The 21678-nt window shown below is 33.8% G+C and overlaps 7 non-coding genes across 7 annotated transcripts; all 7 read right to left on the reverse strand.

The window, feature by feature from the left end:
* Window positions 1–2654: 2654 nt before the first annotated feature.
* TRNAS-AGA (transfer RNA serine (anticodon AGA)) lies at window positions 2655–2735 on the reverse strand. The gene has a single exon. It is a non-coding gene; the product is annotated as a tRNA-Ser (tRNA).
* Window positions 2736–5605: 2870 nt separating this feature from the next.
* Window positions 5606–5687, reverse strand: TRNAS-AGA (transfer RNA serine (anticodon AGA)). Its single transcript has one exon. It is a non-coding gene; the product is annotated as a tRNA-Ser (tRNA).
* A 2859-nt stretch (window positions 5688–8546) lies between these two features.
* Window positions 8547–8628, reverse strand: TRNAS-AGA (transfer RNA serine (anticodon AGA)). The gene has a single exon. It is a non-coding gene; the product is annotated as a tRNA-Ser (tRNA).
* Window positions 8629–11500: 2872 nt separating this feature from the next.
* On the reverse strand, window positions 11501–11582 carry TRNAS-AGA (transfer RNA serine (anticodon AGA)). The gene has a single exon. It is a non-coding gene; the product is annotated as a tRNA-Ser (tRNA).
* A 2868-nt stretch (window positions 11583–14450) lies between these two features.
* Window positions 14451–14532, reverse strand: TRNAS-AGA (transfer RNA serine (anticodon AGA)). The gene has a single exon. It is a non-coding gene; the product is annotated as a tRNA-Ser (tRNA).
* A 2874-nt stretch (window positions 14533–17406) lies between these two features.
* On the reverse strand, window positions 17407–17488 carry TRNAS-AGA (transfer RNA serine (anticodon AGA)). The gene has a single exon. It is a non-coding gene; the product is annotated as a tRNA-Ser (tRNA).
* A 2872-nt stretch (window positions 17489–20360) lies between these two features.
* On the reverse strand, window positions 20361–20442 carry TRNAS-AGA (transfer RNA serine (anticodon AGA)). Its single transcript has one exon. It is a non-coding gene; the product is annotated as a tRNA-Ser (tRNA).
* Between the last annotated feature and the right edge of the window lie 1236 nt (window positions 20443–21678).

Raw genomic sequence — 21678 nt, forward strand, 5'->3', positions numbered from 1 at the left:
AACCTACACAGTGCAGCAACCCGTGACTAGCGAATATATATAATTGGTAAAGTGTGGTGTCTTTGCATCCGAGTGTTTTATCTCTTCATCAAGATTCGATCTATGTTTATGATTACTGACGGTCAGGTTGAGCGTAATTACTTTTTTCTCTCTCAAAATTGTTATGTTGTTTCTCCTGTTACAGAATCCTCGATAGTAATCCTTGTTAGGTTCACGAGTCACTCACATTATCTTACATATTGTCACTTGTCTGCAGCTATAATTAACATCCCCTTTTGTGTCTCGTCCAGTTCGTAGGGTAAGATGAACTCGTATATTTTCACCAACTTCTCTCATGCGTGATCGCACTATCGGTCGGTGTTCACAATACGGCTCCACCTTAAAGAACGAAAAAATTGACGGTTCTCATCCTAAAATAAACAAAGGAAAAACGTCTGTGCTGTGAACCTCGTCACAGTTTCTGAGTTAGAATATAGTTTTTTAAACAGAAACCTTTTCAAACTGAAATCGTGATGTCTCCAATTAATATCTAATCATTCCTTATCAGAGAACGGTCATCCAACAATATGACCTTCTTTTACCCAATTGGAATCAAAGTTATAATTCTCGCAAAGGACGTGAATTGATCGCAAATATTTCGAACGGTCGCACCTCTGTACTACATGAAAGAACATGCTAGTCCTTTGAGCCGTCAAAATATCACTTTTAGATTAATGTAGCCCTAGCCGTGTCTTCGTTCTTGTCTGTAGCTTCGAAAAATGTGACGCTAGACAAAGATAGCCCTTTAGTAACAGAGGAAAAACAATTTCACATCCAGTATTTTTAATAATTTTATCGGCTAAAAGTGGCCTTTAAAACAGCTCTAGTTCGGTTTTACTGTGAGCTCTCTCTTCATATTTATGTTGTCGTAACATGAAAATCATTTCTAAGTTCAAACCCAAGTTCACACGTCTCGTGTATTAAATTCTTAATGAGCTTTAATAAATAGAAATGATAACTTCTCTTTGGTTTCATCTTCACAATTTAATATTTATTCAATAAGTTCTTAGCTTCTTCAGCGTTCAAAGTTCACTTCACTCTACAAGAATTAGTATGGTTGAAGAATTATAATCATAGAACTTTTATACTTATTTCCCTCGTAGGATCTTGATATCGTGGAAAGGACGCACATGATAAGTTCGCACGTTTGAAGGTTGTCGTTCAAAAATATTTTCTTCAGGAATTTGCAAAACTTTGTTGTGGTGTCCTAACAAATGGCTCGAAGAATGATAGAATAATATTTTCTTTTAATTGAAAACAAATTAAAACAAAATATTATATCTGTGTTTTTCTTTCCCACTCACAAGTTTTGACTACATGTCTTTATCAATAAATATACTCAGTCGGTACGTGTATGGCGAGAGTGTATAGACGAAACGAATACTCTTCCCACGTAAAACCGAAGCAAACAAAGAAAGACCAATATCCGTAAGACAAAAGTATTAGAAAGGATAAAAGAAGTCGTTCAATGCAGGTAACTTACCAATAATCGAGCACAACAAATAAATAAATCTTTATTGCATAGTTTATTTAAGGTTTTGAAATATTGCTTATTAAATATTGAAAGTGAAATTTGTATTTTTATCGTTTGAAAACTCATTTTCTTTATTTTTATCCTTTTTTATATTAATATAAAAAATTTGGCGAATGTCTCAACTCTCTGTCCAACAACCGTTGCGCTTGTTACTTTCACCTCTCACATCCTCTTTTGTTTACGGTTCGATTCTTGTGTGAAGACATCTAGCCTGAGATATAAGTTGCAAAACGATTACTTTCAGAAAGACAGAATAATTAAAGGAAAAGATAATTTTTAATGTTACGTTCTGATTTTAAGCGTTCCAGGTTTTATGAGCCGTTCTTTGTCATCAGTAAATGTTACACAGTTACAGACTTTGCCGAAAACAATACATCGTCTGCTTATGCTTAAATTCATCTTCATCACAATGGATGGGACAGCGAATTTTTGCAAGTATTGTACGTTATATTTTGCTTCAATAGAAAACATGATGGAAAATGCATTTGAGTAATATCAACGTGATGTTTAAAATTGCAATACTTAGTAAGATTAGTGTTTAAAACTTAAATTAGAAATGTGATGACGGCAATTGTGGCCGAGTGGTTAAAACGATGGATTTGAAATCCATTGGGATACTCCCATGTAGGTTCGAATCCTACCGACTGTGAATGATGTAAGTTTGAATATCCTCAGAGAAGTGGAATCGTTAGCGCTATTATTAGTTTCTAACAACATTCCTCTATGAAATTCTTGTCAACTAATTTGAATGAATTCTGCTAGAGTTCAGCGAAATGTTTTAGAGAGAGTAATTGTGACATATTATGGATAACTTTTCATATATACATTTATTGTAAAACGATCAAGTGTTGTATTATTTACCAACTAACTTTTAAAGACATGGACTCTAAGGATTCTTATTATTTAAAAATTACTGGTGTTGGAACATTTAGCAATTATGTTATAGCGTGTGAAGTTTTGGGTACTAAGTATGTCAATTTTTAGTTTAATAGCTGCTCTACTTACACATATAAAAGTGTCGATTGTTTCCATTCGAAAAAAAAATTAAAAAAAAAAAAGTAGGCAAAAGTGGTAGATGTTTCGCAGTCGGTAGGATTCGAACCTACGCGGGAAAAACCAATGGATTTCTAGTCCATCGCCTTAACCACTCGGCCACGACTGCCCTTATTTACTAAAGTGAGCGTTAGTTCTCAGTGGGAAAATAAAATTTAAACTTGAATATGTTTTATATACAAGTAATAGAATTATGTGATATATCATTTAACTAAGAAGTGTTAAAAACTTATACTATTTGAACTTTTCTCTCATTTCATTTCACAACACTGAAATATTATGCTCTATTATCGACCACAAATCTAAACCTACACAGTGAAGCAACCCGTGACTAGCGAATGAGTAACGTATATAATTGGTAAAGTGTGGTGTCTTTGCATCCGAGTGTTTTATCTCTTCATCAAGATTCGATCTATGTTTATCATTACTGACGGTCAGGTTGAGCGTAATTACTTTCTTCTCTCTCAAAAATTGTTATTTTGTTTCTCATGTTACAGAATCCTCGATATAAATCCTTGTTAGGTTGATGAGTCACTCACATTATCTTATATATTGTCACTTGTCTACAGCTATAATTAACATCCCCTTTTTGTGTCTCGTCCAGTTCGTAGGGTAAGATGAACTCGTATATTTTCACCAACTTCTCTCATGCGTGATCGCACTATCGGTCGGTGTTCACAATACGGCTCCACCTTAAAGAACGAAAAAAATTGACGGTTCTCATCCTAAAAATAAACAAAGGAAAAACGTCTGCGCTGTGAACCTCGTCACAGTTTCTGAGTTAGAATATAGTTTTTTAAACAGAAACCTTTTCAAACTGAAATCGTGATGTCTCCAATTAATATCTAATCATTCCTTATCAGAGAACGGTCATCCAACAATATGATCTTCTTTTACCCAATTGGAATCAAAGTTATAATTCTCGCAAAGGACGTGGGTTGATCGCAAATATTTCGAACGGTCGCACGTCTGTACTACATGATAGAACATGTTACTCCTTTGAGCCGTCGAGGAGTTAAAATATCACTTTTAGATTAATGTAGCCCTAGCCGTGTCTTCGTTCTTGTCTGTAGCTCCAAAAAATGTGACGCTAGACAAAGATAGCCCTTTAGTAACAGAGGAAAAACAATTTCACATCCAGTATTTTTAATAATTTTATCGGCTAAAAGTGGCCTTTAAAACAGCTCTAGTTCGGTTTTACTGTGAGCTCTCTCTTCATATTTATGTTGTCGTGACATTAAAATCATTTCTAAGTTCAAACCCAAGTTCACACGTCTCGTGTTTTAAATTCTTAATGAGCTTTAATAAATAGAAATGATAACTTCTCTTTGGTTTCATCTTCACAATTTAATATTTATTCAATAAGTTCTTAGCTTCTTCAGCGTTCAAAGTTCACTTCACTCTACAAGAATTAGTATGTTTGAAGAATTATAATCATAGAACTTTTATACTTATTTCCCTCGTAGGATCTTGATATCGTGGAAAGGACGCACATGATAAGTTCGCACGTTTGAAGGTTGTCGTTCAAAAATATTTTCTTCAGGAATTTGCAAAACTTTGTTGTGGTGTCCTAACAAATGGCTCGAAGAATGATAGAATAATATTTTCTTTTAATTGAAAACAAATTAAAACAAAATATTATATCTGTGTTTTTCTTTCCCACTCACAAGTTTTGACTACATGTCTTTATCAATAAATATACTCAGTCGGTACGTGTATGGCGAGAGTGTATAGACGAAACGAATACTCTTCCCACGTAAAACCGAAGCAAACAAAGAAAGACCAATATCCGTAAGACAAAAGTATTAGAAAGGATAAAAAGAAGTCGTTCAATGCAGGTAACTTACCAATAATCGAGCACAACAAATAAATAAATCTTTATTGCATAGTTTATTTAAGGTTTTGAAATATTGCTTATTAAATATTGAAAGTGGAATTTGTATTTTTATCGTTTGGAAACTCATTTTCTTTATTTTTATCCTTTTTTATATTAATATAAAAAATTTGGCGAATGTCTCAACTCTCTGTCCAACAACCGTTGGGCTTGTTACTTTCACCTCTCACATCCTCTTTTGTTTACGGTTCGATTCTTGTGTGAAGACATCTAGCCTGAGATATAAGTTGCAAAACGATTACTTTCAGAAAGACAGAATAATTAAAGGAAAAGATAATTTTTAGTGTTACGTTCTGATTTTAAGCGTTCCAGGTTTTATGAGCCGTTCTTTGTCATCAGTAAATGTTACACAGTTACAGTCTTTGCCGAAAACAATACATCGTCTGCTTATGCTTAAATTCATCTTCATCACAATGGATGGGACAGCGAACTTTTGCAAGTATTGTACGTTATATTTTGCTTCAATAGAAAACATGATGGAAAATGCATTTGAGTAATATCAACGTGATGTTTAAAATTGCAATACTTAGTAAGATTAGTGTTTAAAACTTAAATTAGAAATGTGATGACGGCAATTGTGGCCGAGTGGTTAAAACGAAGGATTTGAAATCCATTGGGATACTCCCATGTAGGTTGGAATCCTACCGACTGTGAATGATGTAAGTTTGAATATCCTCAGAGAAGTGGAATCGTTAGCACTATTATTAGTTTCTAACAACATTCCTCTATGAAATTCTTGTCAACTAATTTCAATGAATTCTGCTAGAGTTCAGCGAAATGTTTTAGAGAGAGTAATTGTGACATATTATGGATAACTTTTCATATATACATTTATTGTAAAACGATCAAGTGTTGTATTATTTACCAACTAACTTTTAAAGACATGGACTCTAAGGATTCTTATTATTTAAAAATTACTGGTGTTGGAACATTTAGCAATTATGTTATAGCGTGTGAAGTTTTGGGTACTAAGTATGTCAATTTTTAGTTTAATAGCTGCTCTACTTACGCATATAAAAGTGTCGATTGTTTCCATTCGAAAAAAAATTAAAAAAAAAAGAAGTAGGCAAAAGTGGTAGATGTTTCGCAGTCGGTAGGATTCGAACCTACGCGGGAAAAACCCAATGGATTTCTAGTCCATCGCCTTAACCACTCGGCCACGACTGCCCTTATTTACTAAAGTGAGCGTTAGTTCTCAGTGGGAAAATAAAATTTAAACTTGAATATGTTTTATATACAAGTAATAGAATTATGTGATATATCATTTAACTAAGAAGTGTTAAAAACTTATACTATTTGAACTTTTCTCTCATTTCATTTCACAACACTGAAATATTATGCTCTATTATCGACCACAAATCTAAACCTACACAGTGAAGCAACCCGTGACTAGCGAATGAGTAACGTATATAATTGGTAAAGTGTGGTGTCTTTGCATCCGAGTGTTTTATCTCTTCATCAAGATTCGATCTATGTTTATGATTACTGACGGTCAGGTTGAGCGTAATTACTTTCTTCTCTCTCAAAAATTGTTATTTTGTTTCTCCTGTTACAGAATCCTCGATATAAATCCTTGTTAGGTTGATGAGTCACTCACATTATCTTATATATTGTCACTTGTCTACAGCTATAATTAACATCCCCTTTTTGTGTCTCGTCCAGTTCGTAGGGTAAGATGAACTCGTGTATTTTCACCAACTTCTCTAATTCGTGATCGCACTATCGGTCGGTGTTCACAGTACGGCTCCACCTTAAAGAACGAAAAAATTGACGGTTCTCATCCTAAAAATAAACAAAGGAAAAACGTCTGCGCTGTGAACCTCGTCACAGTTTCTGAGTTAGAATATAGTTTTTTAAACACAAACCTTTTCAAACTGAAATCGTGATGTCTCCAATTAATATTCAACCATTCCTTATCAGAGAACGGTCATCCAACAATATGATCTTCTTTTACCCAATTGGAATCAAAGTTATAATTCTCGCAAAGGACGTGGGTTGATCGCAAATATTTCGAACGGTCGCACGTCTGTACTACATGAAAGAACATGCTAGTCCTTTGAGCCGTCAAAATATCACTTTTAGATCAATGTAGCCCTAGCCGTGTCTTCGTTCTTGTCTGTAGCTCCAAAAAATGTGACGCTAGACAAAGATAGCCCTTTAGTAACAGAGGAAAAACAATTTCACATCCAGTATTTTTAATAATTTTATCGGCTAAAAGTGGCCTTTAAAACAGCTCTAGTTCGGTTTTACTGTGAGCTCTCTCTTCATATTTATGTTGTCGTGACATTAAAATCATTTCTAAGTTCAAACCCAAGTTCACACGTCTCGTGTTTTAAATTCTTAATGAGCTTTAATAAATAGAAATGATAACTTCTCTTTGGTTTCATCTTCACAATTTAATATTTATTCAATAAGTTCTTATCTTCTTCAGCGTTCAAAGTTCACTTCACTCTACAACAATTAGTATGTTTGAAGAATTATAATCATAGAACTTTTATACTTATTTCCCCTCGTAGGATCTTGACATCGTGGAAAGGACGCACATGATGTGTTCGCACGTTTGAAGGTTGTCGTTCAAAAATATTTTCTTCAGGAATTTGCAAAACTTTGTTGTGGTGTCCTAACAAATGGCTTGAAGAAGGATAGAATAATATTTTCTTTTAATTGAAAACAAATTAAAACAAAATATTATATCTGTGTTTTTCTTTCCCACTCACAAGTTTTGACTACATGTCTTTATCAATAAATATACTCAGTCGGTACGTGTATGGCGAGAGTGTATAGACGAAACGAATACTCTTCCCACGTAAAACCGAAGCAAACAAAGAAAGACCAATATCCGTAAGACAAAAGTATTAGAAAGGATAAAAAGAAGTCGTTCAATGCAGGTAACTTACCAATAATCGAGCTCAACAAATAAATAAATCTTTATTGCATAGTTTATTTAAGGTTTTGAAATATTGCTTATTAAAATTGAAAGTGGAATTTGTATTTTTATCGTTTGGAAACTCATTTTCTTTATTTTTATCCTTTTTTATATTAATATAAAAAATTTGGCGAATGTCTCAACTCTCTGTCCAACAACCGTTGCGCTTGTTACTTTCACCTCTCACATCCTCCTTTGTTTACGGTTCGATTTTTGTGTGAAGACATCTAGCCTGAGATATAAGTTGCAAAACGATTTCTTTCAGAAAGACAGAATAATTAAAGGAAAAGATAATTTTTAGTGTTACGTTCTGATTTTAAGCGTTCCAGGTTTTATGAGCCGTTCTTTGTCATCAGTAAATGTTACACAGTTACAGTCTTTGCCGAAAACAATACATCGTCTGCTTATGCTTAAATTCATCTTCATCACAATGGATGGGACAGCGAACTTCTGCAAGTATTGTACGTTATATTTTGCTTCAATAGAAAACATGATGGAAAATGCATTTGAGTAATATCAACGTGATGTTTAAAATTGCAATACTTAGTAAGATTAGTGTTTAAAACTTAAATTAGAAATGTGATGACGGCAATTGTGGCCGAGTGGTTAAAACGATGGATTTGAAATCCATTGGGATACTCCCATGTAGGTTGGAATCCTACCGACTGTGAATGATGTAAGTTTGAATATCCTCAGAGAAGTGGAATCGTTAGCACTATTATTAGTTTCTAACAACATTCCTCTATGAAATTCTTGTCAACTAATTTCAATGAATTCTGCTAGAGTTCAGCGAAATGTTTTAGAGAGAGTAATTGTGACATATTATGGATAACTTTTCATATATACATTTATTGTAAAACGATCAAGTGTTGTATTATTTACCAACTAACTTTTAAAGACATGGACTCTAAGGATTCTTATTATTTAAAATTACTGGTGTTGGAACATTTAGCAATTATGTTATAGCGTGTGAAGTTTTGGGTACTAAGTATGTCAATTTTTAGTTTAATAGCTGCTCTACTTACACATATAAAAGTGTCGATTGTTTCCATTCGAAAAAAAATTTAAAAAAAAAAAGTAGGCAAAAGTGGTAGATGTTTCGCAGTCGGTAGGATTCGAACCTACGCGGGAAAAACCCAATGGATTTCTAGTCCATCGCCTTAACCACTCGGCCACGACTGCCCTTATTTACTTTTTCAAGTGAGCGTTAGTTCTCAGTGGCAAAATAAAATTTAAACATGAATATGTTTTATATACAAGTAATAGAATCATGTGATATATCATTTAACTAAGAAGTGTTTAAAAACCTTATACTATTTGAACTTTTCTCTCATTTCATTTCACAACACTGAAATATTATGCTCTATTATCGACCACAAATCTAAACCTACACAGTGAAGCAACCCGTGACTAGCGAATGAGTAACGTATATAATTGGTAAAGTGTGGTGTCTTTGCATCCGAGTGTTTTATCTCTTCTTCAAGATTCGATCTATGTTTATGATTACTGACGGTCAGGTTGAGCGTAATTACTTTCTTCTCTCTCAAAAATTGTTATTTTGTTTCTCCTGTTACAGAATCCTCGATATAAATCCTTGTTAGGTTGATGAGTCACTCACATTATCTTATATATTGTCACTTGTCTACAGCTATAATTAACATCCCCTTTTTGTGTCTCGTCCAGTTCGTAGGGTAAGATGAACTCGTGTATTTTCACCAACTTCTCTAATTCGTGATCGCACTATCGGTCGGTGTTCACAGTACGGCTCCACCTTAAAGAACGAAAAAAATTGACGGTTCTCATCCTAAAAATAAACAAAGGAAAAACGTCTGTGCTGTGAACCTTGTCACAGTTTCTGACTTAGAATATAGTTTTTTAAACACAAACCTTTTCAAACTGAAATCGTGATGTCTCCAATTAATATTCAACCATTCCTTATCAGAGAACGGTCATCCACGAATATGACCTACTTTTACCCAATTGGAATCAAAGTTATAATTCTCGCAAAGGACGTGGGTTGATCGCAAATATTTCGAACGGTCGCACGTCTGTACTACATGAAAGAACATGCTAGTCCTTTGAGCCGTCAAAATATCACTTTTAGATCAATGTAGCCCTAGCCGTGTCTTCGTTCTTGTCTGTAGCTCCAAAAAATGTGACGCTAGACAAAGATAGCCCTTTAGTAACAGAGGAAAAACAATTTCACATCCAGTATTTTTAATAATTTTATCGGCTAAAAGTGGCCTTTAAAACAGCTCTAGTTCGGTTTTACTGTGAGCTCTCTCTTCATATTTATGTTGTCGTGACATTAAAATCATTTCTAAGTTCAAACCCAAGTTCACACGTCTCGTGTTTTAAATTCTTAATGAGCTTTAATAAATAGAAATGATAACTTCTCTTTGGTTTCATCTTCACAATTTAATATTTATTCAATAAGTTCTTATCTTCTTCAGCGTTCAAAGTTCACTTCACTCTACAACAATTAGTATGTTTGAAGAATTATAATCATAAAACTTTTTTATACTTATTTACCCTACGTAGTATCTCGACATCGTGGAAAGGACGCACATGATGTGTTCGCACGTTTGAAGGTTGTCGTTCAAAAATATTTTCTACAGGAATTTGCAAAACTTTGTTGTGGTGTCCTAACAAATGGCTTGTAGAAGGATAGAATAATATTTTCTTTTAATTGAAAACAAATTAAAACAAAAGATTATATCTGTGTTTTTCTTTCCCACTCACAAGTTTTGACTACATGCCTTTATCAATATATGTACTCAGTCGGTACGTGTATGGCGAGAGTGTATAGACGAAACGAATACTCTTCCCACGTAAAACCGAAGCAAACAAAGAAAGACCAATATCCGTAAGACAAAAGTATTAGAAAGGATAAAAAGAAGTCGTTCAATGCAGGTAACTTACCAATAATCGAGCTCAACAAATAAATAAATCTTTATTGCATAGTTTATTTAAGGTTTTGAAATATTGCTTATTAAAATTGAAAGTGGAATTTGTATTTTTATCGTTTGGAAACTCATTTTCTTTATTTTTATCCTTTTTTATATTAATATAAAAAATTTGGCGAATGTCTCAAGTCTCGGTCCAACAACCGTTGGGCTTGTTACTTTCACCTCTCACATCCTCCTTTGTTTACGGTTCGATTTTTGTGTGAAGACATCTAGCCTGAGATATAAGTTGCAAAACGATTTCTTTCAGAAAGACAGAATAATTAAAGGAAAAGATAATTTTTTAGTGTTACGTTCTGATTTTAAGCGTTCCAGGTTTTATGAGCCGTTCTTTGTCATCAGTAAATGTTACACAGTTACAGTCTTTGCCGAAAACAATACATCGTCTGCTTATGCTTAAATTCATCTTCATCACAATGGATGGGACAGCGAACTTCTGCAAGTATTGTACGTTATATTTTGCTTCAATAGAAAACATGATGGAAAATGCATTTGAGTAATATCAACGTGATGTTTAAACTTGCAATACTTAGTAAGATTAGTGTTTAAAACTTAAATTAGAAATGTGATGACGGCAATTGTGGCCGAGTGGTTAAAACGAAGGATTTGAAATCCATTGGGATACTCCCATGTAGGTTGGAATCCTACCGACTGTGAATGATGTAAGTTTGAATATCCTCAGAGAAGTGGAATCGTTAGCACTATTATTAGTTTCTAACAACATTCCTCTATGAAATTCTTGTCAACTAATTTCAATGAATTCTGCTAGAGTTCAGCGAAATGTTTTAGAGAGAGTAATTGTGACATATTATGGATAACTTTTCATATATACATTTATTGTAAAACGATCAAGTGTTGTATTATTTACCAACTAACTTTTAAAGACATGGACTCTAAGGATTCTTATTATTTAAAAATTACTGGTGTTGGAACATTTAGCAATTATGTTATAGCGTGTGAAGTTTTGGGTACTAAGTATGTCAATTTTTAGTTTAATAGCTGCTCTACTTACGCATATAAAAGTGTCGATTGTTTCCATTCGAAAAAAAATTAAAAAAAAAAGAAGTAGGCAAAAGTGGTAGATGTTTCGCAGTCGGTAGGATTCGAACCTACGCGGGAAAAACCCAATGGATTTCTAGTCCATCGCCTTAACCACTCGGCCACGACTGCCCTTATTTACTAAAGTGAGCGTTAGTTCTCAGTGGGAAAATAAAATTTAAACTTGAATATGTTTTATATACAAGTAATAGAATTATGTGATATATCATTTAACTAAGAAGAGTTTAAACACCTTATACTATTTGAACTTTTCTCTCATTTCATTTCACAACACTGAAATATTATGCTCTATTATCGACCACAAATCTAAACCTACACAGTGAAGCAACCCGTGACTAGCGAATGAGTAACGTATATAATTGGTAAAGTGTGGTGTCTTTGCATCCGAGTGTTTTATCTCTTCTTCAAGATTCGATCTATGTTTATGATTACTGACGGTCAGGTTGAGCGTAATTACTTTCTTCTCTCTCAAAAATTGTTATTTTGTTTCTCCTGTTACAGAATCCTCGATATAAATCCTTGTTAGGTTGATGAGTCACTCACATTATCTTATATATTGTCACTTGTCTACAACTATAATTAACATCCCCTTTTTGTGTCTCGTCCAGTTCGTAGGGTAAGATGAACTCGTGTATTTTCACCAACTTCTCTAATTCGTGATCGCACTATCGGTCGGTGTTCACAGTACGGCTCCACCTTAAAGAACGAAAAAAATTGACGGTTCTCATCCTAAAAAATAAACAAAGGAAAAACGTCTGTGCTGTGAACCTTGTCACAGTTTCTGACTTAGAATATAGTTTTTTAAACACAAACCTTTTCAAACTGAAATCGTGATGTCTCCAATTAATATTCAACCATTCCTTATCAGAGAACGGTCATCCACGAATATGACCTACTTTTACCCAATTGGAATCAAAGTTATAATTCTCGCAAAGGACGTGGGTTGATCGCAAATATTTCGAACGGTCGCACGTCTGTACTACATGAAAGAACATGCTAGTCCTTTGAGCCGTCAAAATATCACTTTTAGATCAATGTAGCCCTAGCCGTGTCTTCGTTCTTGTCTGTAGCTCCAAAAAATGTGACGCTAGACAAAGATAGCCCTTTAGTAACAGAGGAAAAACAATTTCACATCCAGTATTTTTAATAATTTTATCGGCTAAAAGTGGCCTTTAAAACAGCTCTAGTTCGGTTTTACTGTGAGCTCTCTCTTCATATTTATGTTGTCGTGACATTAAAATCATTTCTAAGTTCAAACCCAAGTTCACACGTCTCGTGTTTTAAATTCTTAATGAGCTTTAATAAATAGAAATGATAACTTCTCTTTGGTTTCATCTTCACAATTTAATATTTATTCAATAAGTTCTTATCTTCTTCAGCGTTCAAAGTTCACTTCACTCTACAACAATTAGTATGTTTGAAGAATTATAATCATAAAACTTTTTATACTTATTTACCCTACGTAGTATCTCGACATCGTGGAAAGGACGCACATGATGTGTTCGCACGTTTGAAGGTTGTCGTTCAAAAATATTTTCTACAGGAATTTGCAAAACTTTGTTGTGGTGTCCTAACAAATGGCTTGTAGAAGGATAGAATAATATTTTCTTTTAATTGAAAACAAATTAAAACAAAAGATTATATCTGTGTTTTTCTTTCCCACTCACAAGTTTTGACTACATGCCTTTATCAATATATGTACTCAGTCGGTACGTGTATGGCGAGAGTGTATAGACGAAACGAATACTCTTCCCACGTAAAACCGAAGCAAACAAAGAAAGACCAATATCCGTAAGACAAAAGTATTAGAAAGGATAAAAAGAAGTCGTTCAATGCAGGTAACTTACCAATAATCGAGCTCAACAAATAAATAAATCTTTATTGCATAGTTTATTTAAGGTTTTGAAATATTGCTTATTAAAATTGAAAGTGGAATTTGTATTTTTATCGTTTGGAAACTCATTTTCTTTATTTTTATCCTTTTTTATATTAATATAAAAAATTTGGCGAATGTCTCAAGTCTCGGTCCAACAACCGTTGGGCTTGTTACTTTCACCTCTCACATCCTCCTTTGTTTACGGTTCGATTTTTGTGTGAAGACATCTAGCCTGAGATATAAGTTGCAAAACGATTTCTTTCAGAAAGACAGAATAATTAAAGGAAAAGATAATTTTTAGTGTTACGTTCTGATTTTAAGCGTTCCAGGTTTTATGAGCCGTTCTTTGTCATCAGTAAATGTTACACAGTTACAGTCTTTGCCGAAAACAATACATCGTCTGCTTATGCTTAAATTCATCTTCATCACAATGGATGGGACAGCGAACTTCTGCAAGTATTGTACGTTATATTTTGCTTCAATAGAAAACATGATGGAAAATGCATTTGAGTAATATCAACGTGATGTTTAAACTTGCAATACTTAGTAAGATTAGTGTTTAAAACTTAAATTAGAAATGTGATGACGGCAATTGTGGCCGAGTGGTTAAAACGAAGGATTTGAAATCCATTGGGATACTCCCATGTAGGTTGGAATCCTACCGACTGTGAATGATGTAAGTTTGAATATCCTCAGAGAAGTGGAATCGTTAGCACTATTATTAGTTTCTAACAACATTCCTCTATGAAATTCTTGTCAACTAATTTCAATGAATTCTGCTAGAGTTCAGCGAAATGTTTTAGAGAGAGTAATTGTGACATATTATGGATAACTTTTCATATATACATTTATTGTAAAACGATCAAGTGTTGTATTATTTACCAACTAACTTTTAAAGACATGGACTCTAAGGATTCTTATTATTTAAAAAATTACTGGTGTTGGAACATTTAGCAATTATGTTATAGCGTGTGAAGTTTTGGGTACTAAGTATGTCAATTTTTAGTTTAATAGCTGCTCTACTTACGCATATAAAAGTGTCGATTGTTTCCATTCGAAAAAAAAATTAAAAAAAAAGAAGTAGGCAAAAGTGGTAGATGTTTCGCAGTCGATAGGATTCGAACCTACGCGGGAAAAACCCAATGGATTTCTAGTCCATCGCCTTAACCACTCGGCCACGACTGCCCTTATTTAACTTTTCAAGTGAGCGTTAGTTCTCAGTGGCAAAATAAAATTTAAACATGAATATGTTTTATATACAAGTGATAGAATCATGTGATATATCATTTAACTAAGAAGGGTTTAAAAACCTTATACTATTTGAGCTTTTCTCTCATTTCATTTCACAACACTGAAATATTATGCTCTATTATCGACCACAAATCTAAACCTACACAGTGAAGCAACCCGTGACTAGCGAATGAGTAACGTATATAATTGGTAAAGTGTGGTGTCTTTGCATCCGAGTGTTTTATCTCTTCTTCAAGATTCGATCTATGTTTATGATTACTGACGGTCAGGTTGAGCGTAATTACTTTCTTCTCTCTCAAAAATTGTTATTTTGTTTCTCCTGTTACAGAATCCTCGATATAAATCCTTGTTAGGTTGATGAGTCACTCACATTATCTTATATATTGTCACTTGTCTACAGCTATAATTAACATCCCCTTTTTTGTGTCTCGTCCAGTTCGTAGGGTAAGATGAACTCGTGTATTTTCACCAACTTCTCTAATTCGTGATCGCACTATCGGTCGGTGTTCACAGTACGGCTCCACCTTAAAGAACGAAAAAAATTGACGGTTCTCATCCTAAAAATAAACAAAGGAAAAACGTCTGTGCTGTGAACCTTGTCACAGTTTCTGACTTAGAATATAGTTTTTTAAACACAAACCTTTTCAAACTGAAATCGTGATGTCTCCAATTAATATTCAACCATTCCTTATCAGAGAACGGTCATCCACGAATATGACCTACTTTTACCCAATTGGAATCAAAGTTATAATTCTCGCAAAGGACGTGGGTTGATCGCAAATATTTCGAACGGTCGCACGTCTGTACTACATGAAAGAACATGCTAGTCCTTTGAGCCGTCAAAATATCACTTTTAGATCAATGTAGCCCTAGCCGTGTCTTCGTTCTTGTCTGTAGCTCCAAAAAATGTGACGCTAGACAAAGATAGCCCTTTAGTAACAGAGGAAAAACAATTTCACATCCAGTATTTTTAATAATTTTATCGGCTAAAAGTGGCCTTTAAAACAGCTCTAGTTCGGTTTTACTGTGAGCTCTCTCTTCATATTTATGTTGTCGTGACATTAAAATCATTTCTAAGTTCAAACCCAAGTTCACACGTCTCGTGTTTTAAATTCTTAATGAGCTTTAATAAATAGAAATGATAACTTCTCTTTGGTTTCATCTTCACAATTTAATATTTATTCAATAAGTTCTTATCTTCTTCAGCGTTCAAAGTTCACTTCACTCTACAACAATTAGTATGTTTGAAGAATTATAATCATAAAACTTTTTATACTTATTTACCCTACGTAGTATCTCGACATCGTGGAAAGGACGCACATGATGTGTTCGCACGTTTGAAGGTTGTCGTTCAAAATATTTTCTACAGGAATTTGCAAAACTTTGTTGTGGTGTCCTAACAAATGGCTTGTAGAAGGATAGAATAATATTTTCTTTTAATTGAAAACAAATTAAAACAAAAGATTATATCTGTGTTTTTCTTTCCCACTCACAAGTTTTGACTACATGCCTTTATCAATATATGTACTCAGTCGGTACGTGTATGGCGAGAGTGTATAGACGAAACGAATACTCTTCCCACGTAAAACCGAAGCAAACAAAGAAAGACCAATATCCGTAAGACAAAAGTATTAGAAAGGATAAAAAAGAAGTCGTTCAATGCAGGTAACTTACCAATAATCGAGCTCAACAAATAAATAAATCTTTATTGCATAGTTTATTTAAGGTTTTGAAATATTGCTTATTAAAATTGAAAGTGGAATTTGTATTTTTATCGTTTGGAAACTCATTTTCTTTATTTTTATCCTTTTTTATATTAATATAAAAAATTTGGCGAATGTCTCAAGTCTCGGTCCAACAACCGTTGGGCTTGTTACTTTCACCTCTCACATCCTCCTTTGTTTACGGTTCGATTTTTGTGTGAAGACATCTAGCCTGAGATATAAGTTGCAAAACGATTTCTTTCAGAAAGACAGAATAATTAAAGGAAAAGATAATTTTTTAGTGTTACGTTCTGATTTTAAGCGTTCCAGGTTTTATGAGCCGTTCTTTGTCATCAGTAAATGTTACACAGTTACAGTCTTTGCCGAAAACAATACATCGTCTGCTTATGCTTAAATTCATCTTCATCACAATGGATGGGACAGCGAACTTCTGCAAGTATTGTACGTTATATTTTGCTTCAATAGAAAACATGATGGAAAATGCATTTGAGTAATATCAACGTGATGTTTAAACTTGCAATACTTAGTAAGATTAGTGTTTAAAACTTAAATTAGAAATGTGATGACGGCAATTGTGGCCGAGTGGTTAAAACGAAGGATTTGAAATCCATTGGGATACTCCCATGTAGGTTGGAATCCTACCGACTGTGAATGATGTAAGTTTGAATATCCTCAGAGAAGTGGAATCGTTAGCACTATTATTAGTTTCTAACAACATTCCTCTATGAAATTCTTGTCAACTAATTTCAATGAATTCTGCTAGAGTTCAGCGAAATGTTTTAGAGAGAGTAATTGTGACATATTATGGATAACTTTTCATATATACATTTATTGTAAAACGATCAAGTGTTGTATTATTTACCAACTAACTTTTAAAGACATGGACTCTAAGGATTCTTATTATTTAAAAAATTACTGGTGTTGGAACATTTAGCAATTATGTTATAGCGTGTGAAGTTTTGGGTACTAAGTATGTCAATTTTTAGTTTAATAGCTGCTCTACTTACGCATATAAAAGTGTCGATTGTTTCCATTCGAAAAAAAAATTAAAAAAAAAAGAAGTAGGCAAAAGTGGTAGATGTTTCGCAGTCGGTAGGATTCGAACCTACGCGGGAAAAACCCAATGGATTTCTAGTCCATCGCCTTAACCACTCGGCCACGACTGCCCTTATTTACTTTTTCAAGTGAGCGTTAGTTCTCAGTGGCAAAATAAAATTTAAACATGAATATGTTTTATATACAAGTAATAGAATCATGTGATATATCATTTAACTAAGAAGTGTTTAAAAACCTTATACTATTTGAGCTTTTCTCTCATTTCATTTCACAACACTGAAATATTATGCTCTATTATCGACCACAAATCTAAACCTACACAGTGAAGCAACCCGTGACTAGCGAATGAGTAACGTATATAATTGGTAAAGTGTGGTGTCTTTGCATCCGAGTGTTTTATCTCTTCTTCAAGATTCGATCTATGTTTATGATTACTGACGGTCAGGTTGAGCGTAATTACTTTCTTCTCTCTCAAAAATTGTTATTTTGTTTCTCATGTTACAGAATCCTCGATATAAATCCTTGTTAGGTTGATGAGTCACTCACATTATCTTATATATTGTCACTTGTCTACAACTATAATTAACATCCCCTTTTTGTGTCTCGTCCAGTTCGTAGGGTAAGATGAACTCGTGTATTTTCACCAACTTCTCTAATTCGTGATCGCACTATCGGTCGGTGTTCACAGTACGGCTCCACCTTAAAGAACGAAAAAAATTGACGGTTCTCATCCTAAAAATAAACAAAGGAAAAACGTCTGTGCTGTGAACCTTGTCACAGTTTCTGACTTAGAATATAGTTTTTTTAAACACAAACCTTTTCAAACTGAAATCGTGATGTCTCCAATTAATATTCAACCATTCCTTATCAGAGAACGGTCATCCACGAATATGACCTACTTTTACCCAATTGGAATCAAAGTTATAATTCTCGCAAAGGACGTGGGTTGATCGCAAATATTTCGAACGGTCGCACGTCTGTACTACATGAAAGAACATGCTAGTCCTTTGAGCCGTCAAAATATCACTTTTAGATCAATGTAGCCCTAGCCGTGTCTTCGTTCTTGTCTGTAGCTCCAAAAAATGTGACGCTAGACAAAGATAGCCCTTTAGTAACAGAGGAAAAACAATTTCACATCCAGTATTTTTAATAATTTTATCGGCTAAAAGTGGCCTTTAAAACAGCTCTAGTTCGGTTTTACTGTGAGCTCTCTCTTCATATTTATGTTGTCGTGACATTAAAATCATTTCTAAGTTCAAACCCAAGTTCACACGTCTCGTGTTTTAAATTCTTAATGAGCTTTAATAAATAGAAATGATAACTTCTCTTTGGTTTCATCTTCACAATTTAATATTTATTCAATAAGTTCTTATCTTCTTCAGCGTTCAAAGTTCACTTCACTCTACAACAATTAGTATGTTTGAAGAATTATAATCATAAAACTTTTATACTTATTTACCCTACGTAGTATCTCGACATCGTGGAAAGGACGCACATGATGTGTTCGCACGTTTGAAGGTTGTCGTTCAAAATATTTTCTACAGGAATTTGCAAAACTTTGTTGTGGTGTCCTAACAAATGGCTTGTAGAAGGATAGAATAATATTTTCTTTTAATTGAAAACAAATTAAAACAAAAGATTATATCTGTGTTTTTCTTTCCCACTCACAAGTTTTGACTACATGCCTTTATCAATATATGTACTCAGTCGGTACGTGTATGGCGAGAGTGTATAGACGAAACGAATACTCTTCCCACGTAAAACCGAAGCAAACAAAGAAAGACCAATATCCGTAAGACAAAAGTATTAGAAAGGATAAAAAAGAAGTCGTTCAATGCAGGTAACTTACCAATAATCGAGCTCAACAAATAAATAAATCTTTATTGCATAGTTTATTTAAGGTTTTGAAATATTGCTTATTAAAATTGAAAGTGGAATTTGTATTTTTATCGTTTGGAAACTCATTTTCTTTATTTTTATCCTTTTTTATATTAATATAAAAAATTTGGCGAATGTCTCAAGTCTCGGTCCAACAACCGTTGGGCTTGTTACTTTCACCTCTCACATCCTCCTTTGTTTACGGTTCGATTTTTGTGTGAAGACATCTAGCCTGAGATATAAGTTGCAAAACGATTTCTTTCAGAAAGACAGAATAATTAAAGGAAAAGATAATTTTTTAGTGTTACGTTCTGATTTTAAGCGTTCCAGGTTTTATGAGCCGTTCTTTGTCATCAGTAAATGTTACACAGTTACAGTCTTTGCCGAAAACAATACATCGTCTGCTTATGCTTAAATTCATCTTCATCACAATGGATGGGACAGCGAACTTCTGCAAGTATTGTACGTTATATTTTGCTTCAATAGAAAACATGATGGAAAATGCATTTGAGTAATATCAACGTGATGTTTAAACTTGCAATACTTAGTAAGATTAGTGTTTAAAACTTAAATTAGAAATGTGATGACGGCAATTGTGGCCGAGTGGTTAAAACGAAGGATTTGAAATCCATTGGGATACTCCCATGTAGGTTGGAATCCTACCGACTGTGAATGATGTAAGTTTGAATATCCTCAGAGAAGTGGAATCGTTAGCACTATTATTAGTTTCTAACAACATTCCTCTATGAAATTCTTGTCAACTAATTTCAATGAATTCTGCTAGAGTTCAGCGAAATGTTTTAGAGAGAGTAATTGTGACATATTATGGATAACTTTTCATATATACATTTATTGTAAAACGATCAAGTGTTGTATTATTTACCAACTAACTTTTAAAGACATGGACTCTAAGGATTCTTATTATTTAAAAATTACTGGTGTTGGAACATTTAGCAATTATGTTATAGCGTGTGAAGTTTTGGGTACTAAGTATGTCAATTTTTAGTTTAATAGCTGCTCTACTTACGCATATAAAAGTGTCGATTGTTTCCATTCGAAAAAAAAATTAAAAAAAAAAGAAGTAGGCAAAAGTGGTAGATGTTTCGCAGTCGGTAGGATTCGAACCTACGCGGGAAAAACCCAATGGATTTCTAGTCCATCGCCTTAACCACTCGGCCACGACTGCCCTTATTTACTTTTTCAAGTGAGCGTTAGTTCTCAGTGGCAAAATAAAATTTAAACTTGAATATGTTTTATATACAAGTAATAGAATTATGTGATATATCATTTAACTAAGAAGTGTTAAAAACTTATACTATTTGAACTTTTCTCTCATTTCATTTCACAACACTGAAATATTATGCTCTATTATCGACCACAAATCTAAACCTACACAGTGAAGCAACCCGTGACTAGCGAATGAGTAACGTATATAATTGGTAAAGTGTGGTGTCTTTGCATCCGAGTGTTTTATCTCTTCTTCAAGATTCGATCTATGTTTATGATTACTGACGGTCAGGTTGAGCGTAATTACTTTCTTCTCTCTCAAAATTGTTATTTTGTTTCTCCTGTTACAGAATCCTCGATATAAATCCTTGTTAGGTTGATGAGTCACTCACATTATCTTATATATTGTCACTTGTCTACAGCTATAATTAACATCCCCTTTTTGTGTCTCGTCCAGTTCGTAGGGTAAGATGAACTCGTGTATTTTCACCAACTTCTCTAATTCGTGATCGCACTATCGGTCGGTGTTCACAGTACGGCTCCACCTTAAAGAACGAAAAAATTGACGGTTCTCATCCTAAAAATAAACAAAGGAAAAACGTCTGTGCTGTGAACCTTGTCACAGTTTCTGACTTAGAATATAGTTTTTTAAACACAAACCTTTTCAAACTGAAATCGTGATGTCTCCAATTAATATTCAACCATTCCTTATCAGAGAACGGTCATCCACGAATATGACCTACTTTTACCCAATTGGAATCAAAGTTATAATTCTCGCAAAGGACGTGGGTTGATCGCAAATATTTCGAACGGTCGCACGTCTGTACTACATGAAAGAACATGCTAGTCCTTTGAGCCGTCAAAATATCACTTTTAGATCAATGTAGCCCTAGCCGTGTCTTCGTTCTTGTCTGTAGCTCCAAAAAATGTGACGCTAGACAAAGATAGCCCTTTAGTAACAGAGGAAAAACAATTTCACATCCAGTATTTTTAATAATTTTATCGGCTAAAAGTGGCCTTTAAAACAGCTCTAGTTCGGTTTTACTGTGAGCTCTCTCTTCATATTTATGTTGTCGTGACATTAAAATCATTTCTAAGTTCAAACCCAAGTTCACACGTCTCGTGTTTTAAATTCTTAATGAGCTTTAATAAATAGAAATGATAACTTCTCTTTGGTTTCATCTTCACAATTTAA

Source organism: Tachypleus tridentatus, chromosome 8 (assembly GCF_004210375.1).
Source record: "Tachypleus tridentatus isolate NWPU-2018 chromosome 8, ASM421037v1, whole genome shotgun sequence".
NCBI lineage: Eukaryota > Metazoa > Arthropoda > Merostomata > Xiphosura > Limulidae > Tachypleus > Tachypleus tridentatus.